Source organism: Hyperolius riggenbachi, chromosome 9 (genome assembly GCF_040937935.1).
Source record: "Hyperolius riggenbachi isolate aHypRig1 chromosome 9, aHypRig1.pri, whole genome shotgun sequence".
Taxonomy (NCBI): domain Eukaryota; kingdom Metazoa; phylum Chordata; class Amphibia; order Anura; family Hyperoliidae; genus Hyperolius; species Hyperolius riggenbachi.
Window position 1 is genome coordinate 12,616,751 of NC_090654.1, and position 6,000 is coordinate 12,622,750.

The 6,000-nt window shown below is 50.3% G+C and overlaps 1 protein-coding gene across 1 annotated transcript in view; it reads left to right on the top strand.

Moving 5' to 3' along the window:
• The first annotated feature begins 3,316 nt into the window (after positions 1-3,316).
• CIMIP4 (ciliary microtubule inner protein 4) overlaps positions 3,317-6,000 on the top strand; it is a 90,735-nt gene continuing 88,051 nt past the window's right edge. The window contains exon 1 of the mRNA XM_068251949.1: positions 3,317-3,509. The gene's annotated coding sequence lies outside the window, so the exon portion shown is untranslated. The remainder of the gene's footprint in view (positions 3,510-6,000) is intronic.

The following is a 6,000-nucleotide window of genomic DNA, read 5'->3' on the forward strand; positions in this document are numbered from 1 at the left end:
TCTCTTATACAAACCTCATTTTTAGCTGCACAGAAGAAAACTGCCCGGGCTTTTTTCCCCTGATGCTGTGCAAAGCATGATGGGATTTCTGATTTTGTTGTTCTCTTTCTGCTGTTTTGGTGCAATTTTTTTTTTTTACATTTTGAATTTGACATTTGAAGCCTAGCGTGTGCAGCTGGGAGGGGTAATCAGGACACAGGACAGCTGGAACTGTGTCTCCTGCTCCTTGTCACCTCCTTTCAACCAAAAAGATGGCTGCCCCCATGCCAAAGATGGCAGCCCCCATGAATCACAAACATTTGCCTTTTCTTTTAAAACAGGGTGGGTAAGAGATTATATTACCTATCTATTTCTAATTAACATAAGTAATGTAACTTGATGACAGTATGTTTGTTTAGGCCGAAGTTCCCCTTTAAAGCAGTATTAGGCAGTTTTAACCCCCTCCCGACACACACACCTTTAATGTAGTATCAGGCAGACTTTGTGTCCACTTCCAAGTCTTTTGGGGCCACCACCCTCAAATCAGCAGTCATAGGTGCCCACTATTAGAGTGGAGACAGTGGAGAATGATGTTGAGCCTGATGTAGGTACGGACTCACCTTTCATTACAGGGGACCTCTGTCCCTCTAGATCAGCACCCAAGCTTCTTTTCAGGCAAAGAAGCAGTGGTTGCCAATGTGCAGTGGTTGCTAAGCATTAGTAGGAGCAAAACTGCAGTAAGTGCCAAGGTGCAGTGGGTGCCCAGATGCAGTGGGTGAAAAGATGCAAAGGTCTAGTTTGTGCTAAGTTGCAGTGGGTGCTGAGGTGCCAACGTACAGTCCGTGTCAAGCTGCTGTGGGTACCAAGGTCCAGTGTTTGGGTGTTTATTTGCAGTAGGTGCTATACAGTATTGGGCGCTGAATGAGTAGCAGATGGTGATAAACAATAGTGGGTGCCATGTGAGTGCTAATTGGTACAAGGAGCCATGTGAGTGTTGGACATGAGTGAGTAGGAAGTGCCATGTGTGGTCTGGATGTGTGCCATGGGAGAGAACTGAGTCTCATATGGGTTCGGATCAAGGATGGGTACTGGGTGCTATATGGGTGCTGGCCATGGATGGGTACTAGGTGCATATAATGGCTTTGGAACTTGGTTCCGTGTGAGTACTTTGCCATGTGGGTGTTGATTATGGGGGGTATAGGGTGTCATGTGGGTCCTAGGTGCAAATACTGAGTGCCAAGTGGGTACTGGAAGTGAGTACATGGTGACATATGGGTGATGGGTGTTGACTAGTGGGATATTTGTTGTCATGTGGATGCTAAAGGCAGATGCTGGGTGCCATGTGGGTTCTGGGTGCCGGCACAGGATGTGATGTGGATTCTGGCTGTATGGGTGTGTATCAAGCATCATGTAGTTGTTGATTGCAGGTACTCAGTCCCTTGTGAGTTCTGGGTGCAAGTACTGGATGTCATGTGAGGGCTTGGTGTTTGTGCTGGGCACCAAGTGCAACTGGAACTACTGCAGATGAAACATGTGGGTGTTGGGTGCAGGTACTGGGTATCACATAGGTGCAACTACTTTGTACCATGCCTGCACTGGGTGCTAGGTATGGGTGAGCACTGTGGGTTCTGAGTGCAGCTACTTCGGGTGCTAGTACTGGTTATGTGAGTGCAGATAGTGGGTGCCATGTGAAGTCTGTGTGCAGGTGTGAGTAGTTGGTGCCATGTTGGGGCTGGGTGCAAGTACTGTGCCATGTGAGTGTGAGTACTGGGTGCCAGCTATAGGGTGAAGGGGTGCAGGTACTTTGTTTCATGTGACTGTTTTATGCAAGTACTAAGTGTCATATGGAGCCCGGATGTGAGTATTGGGTGCAGGGTGGTTGGTGCAAGTACTGGGTGCTTGCTATAGTGGGGGTTACTGGTTGAGTGTAACATGGGTGCTGAATATTGGTGGGATTGCTGTGGGTGCAGGGGGTGGGAAGTCACTCAGTGTGGGTACAGCTATGAATGGCGTAGTTGCTGCTTGAGGTTAGTATGGTTGCTGAGGGAGGTTGAGGTCAGTGTGGGTGCTGCTGGGGGAAGGGTAGGTCACTATGGGTACTCCAGGAGAGAGTGAAAGGTGTGTGCTTCTGACCAGTTTCACCTGACTTATATACTGGCTGCCTCAAGTCTAATGACTCATTGACATTAAACGGACTCTCGTCTAATTAAAATGGCAACGCGTTGCATACTGCATTCGCCTACCAGATTGTGCAGGAGTCATTAGACTGGAGGCAGCCAGTATATAGGTCAGGTGAAACTGGTCAGAAGCACACACCTTTTTCTCTCTCCTGGAGTATACATTGTATTGTGTTCTTCACCTTGGGGGTGTTGTGGGGTGGGGGTGCGGAAGGGTCCCCCGGCAGTAGTGTCGCACCAGGGGGTCTGTCTGCACTCCCCCCCCCCCAGGCCATTTTTGGTGTGTTCACTCCCAGGATGCACATATGCACTACAGGTAAGTAAAATACGCAAGTGTAGGGCATCTATCCTTTGGGGGGCCACATGAATGGTTCTCCTTAGGCATAGGCCACATCTGGGGGGTGCACCATCCCCGAGGGGCAGTTGCGGCGCTCCCGGGCAGTGGATGCTTTGTGGGGGTGTTTGCGCTGCCCCTCATTTCTTGGGGGCGCAAGGAGGCCTACACGAGGTGCCCCTGTTGAGATGCAAGAATTTGCGTGGGCCAACTCCTGCAGGAATGTCAGGAAGGTAGCCTTAGATCCTGCATAATCTGGTAGACGAATGCAGTATGCAACGCTTTGCCATTTTAATTAGACGACAGTCAGTTTAAATTTCAATGAGTCATTAGATTTGAGGCAGTATATAAGTCAGGTGAAACTGGTCAGAAGCACACACCTTTCACTCTCTCCTGGAGTATATAGGTCACTATGGGTGCTGGGCACTGGCGCACGGAAGGGGGTGTTCCGGGTGTCTGGAACCCTCCCCCTGGCCAGGGGCGTAGCTTGGTGGGGGTATTGTTTTGTTATCTCCTCTCTCTGCCTGAGAGTCTGCCGAGAGTGCGGTGCCAGCGCACGTCATTACGTGCTGCACGCAGCTTACATGCAGCAGCCAGCAGGGATGAGGTCACAGGAGCCCCGGGAAGTTTGAGTCAGGCCTGGCTGGAATAGATCACGCTGGGGCTTGGAGTGCTGATGATCGGACTGGCACGAGCATACAGGTGCCTGATTGGTGGAGAGCCGACTCCCATGTCTCCCCGAGTGTCTCTCTCTTTCCTCTTCCGCCCCCCTATACAGATGCTGCCTCTCTCCTCTCTTTGCAGTAGCATGGAGTAGCTGTCACATGCTGCCTGGCTAGCGCGGGTGGCTTGAATACAGCGTATGAAGCAGCCAGCCAGCCCAGAACGGGACTCTCTGCTCACATGCCAGGCATTCCTTAGTGTGAGCCGCTCTGTTGTGGTGTTTCCTCCTCTTATAACTCCGGAGATTCATTCTCATCTCTTCAGCTCAGCTTTCTTCATTAACTCCTTCACTGCTGGTAAGGAGTTAAGATACTGTATTTGCACTGACTCACGGGGCTTGATTCACAAAGCGGTGCTAACTGTTAGCACGCCTGTGAAAACCCCCTTAGCACGTCTAAACAAACTTTTCGCGCATAAAAGTTTATGCGCATAAAACTTTACGCGCGCAAAACTTTACGCGCGCACTGCACAGAGCGCAGGGCGCTCCGTGCGAAGTGCCCATTAAAGCCTATGGGACTTAGCGCGCATAAAACTTTGCGCGCATAAAACTTTGCGCGCGCAAAGTTGGCGCGCGATCTGATTGAGAAATCTGGTGCTAACCTACTTAGCACCCTGGTTAGCACGTCTAAAGGCTTTAGACGTGCTAAGTAGGTTAGCACCGCTTTGTGAATCAAGCCCTCTGTGTGTTTATGGTGGGGGCAGGAGTGTTACTGGGGGGAAGTTAGGGGATTACTGTTACTGGGACTCGAGGGTTACTGTTATTGGGGGGGAAGGGGGGGGGAGGAGATTACTGGGGGAGAAATTACTGTAGCTGAGAGGGTCTCATGGTCCATAACATACTGTACTTGTACCTGTGTGATAAAATGCTAAATGCTGGAAGAAGCCTGCGGGGACAGGGACAGGGGTCAGACAGTCAGGAATGGAATCACAGAATGTATGTATGTCAAACACATACTGTACATACATTCCCTTTCGCTTACTGACCCTGTCTCTGATCCTTCAGCAAGCAAGTCATTATCCCAGTATCTGGGGGGGGGGGGGGGGGCTCTATACAGTGGCTGGATAGAGTACTGGTTAAGGACTCTGCCTCTAACAGGACACCTGGATTCAAATAAATCTTTGCTCTTCCTGTTCAGTAAGCCTGCACCTGTTAAGTAGGAGACCCATAGAACATGTCCCAGTGCCTGCAGCTCTGGCGCTTTGAGTCAGACAGGAGAAAAATGTGATATAAATGTTCTCTGTCATGTCTCTGTATTTATAGCACTGACTGTCACTGACATCTTTTGCAGCACTTTACAGAGTACATAGTCATGTCACTGACTGTCCTCAGAGGAGCTCACAATCTAATCCCTACCATAGTCATAGTCTAATGCGCCCCTTACAGCTAGTACAGAATGCTGCAGCCAGACTCCTAGCCAATGCCCCATGCAGCTCACACATCTCCCCAGTACTGCAATGCCCCCCGCAGCTCACACATCACCCCAGCACTGCAATGCCCCCCGCAGCTCACACATCACCCCAGTACTGCAAACTCTTCACTGGTTGCCAGTAAAATGGAGAATCAATTTTAAGATCTGCCTGCTGACATTCAAGGCTCTACACCACATGGGACCCAAATACATAGCGGATCTATTGGAACTTTATGCCCCTTCACGCACCCTCCGCTCTGCCAACAAGATGAAGCTGGTTATTCCCAGGATACACTTAACATTTGGTGCTCGGGCCTTTTCCTATGCAGCCCCTACTCTATGGAACTCACTTCCACAATCAGTACGAGAGGCTCCCTCTCTGGACAGCTTTAGGAAAAGGCTAAAAACTCACCTCTTTTCCCGAGCCTTTGAGACTGCATAATGCAGGGTCGCAGCGCTTTGAGTCCCCAGGGAGAAAAGCGCTATATAAATATTATTGTTATTGTTAATGTCCTACCATATTATTATGATGTATTTATATAGCACTGACATCTCCTGCAGCACATTACAGAGTACATAGTCATGTCACTGGCTGTCCTCAGAGGAGCTCACAATCTAATCCCTACCATAGTCATAGTCTAATGTCCTACCATATTATTATGTATTTATATAGCACTGACATCTCCTGCAGCACATTACAGAGTACATAGTCATGTCACTGGCTGTCCTCAGAGGAGCTCACAATCTAATCCCTACCATAGTCATAGTCTAATGTCCTACCATATTATTATGTATTTATATAGCACTGACATCTCCTGCAGCACATTACAGAGTACATAGTCATGTCACTGGCTGTCCTCAGAGGAGCTCAAAATCTAATCCTACCATAGTAGAGTGACCAGACGTCCCGGATTGCCCGGGACACGTCCCGGATTCGGGGTCCGCTGTCCCAGGCTTAATGAGGTCCCGGGAAACGTCCCGCTTTCAGCAGCGGGACGTCCCGGCCTCGGGACTCTGGCCACTCTCTCCTCAATGAACTGGCAGCGGCGTCTATAGACGCCGTGCCAGTTCATTGCCCGCAGCCCCGCTCCAGCCTCCTCTTCCGGTGTCTGTTTCCGACACCGGCAGGCGAGCAGGGCCACGGCAAGATGGCTGCCGAAGCCCTGTACTGGAGACCTATTTGTGTCACTAGTACAGGGCTTCGGGCGCCATCTTGCCGTAGCCCTGTCAGCGCGGGAGAGAAGAGCAGGAGGAGGAAGACGGTCCCGGGACGGTGCAGCGCGCCAGAGGCCGGACACTTCTGCCAGGTGAGTAAATGCTTTCTTTTCCAGGTGAAATGTTTGCCCGCATTGTTTCTTTTCCAGGTGAAATGTTTGCC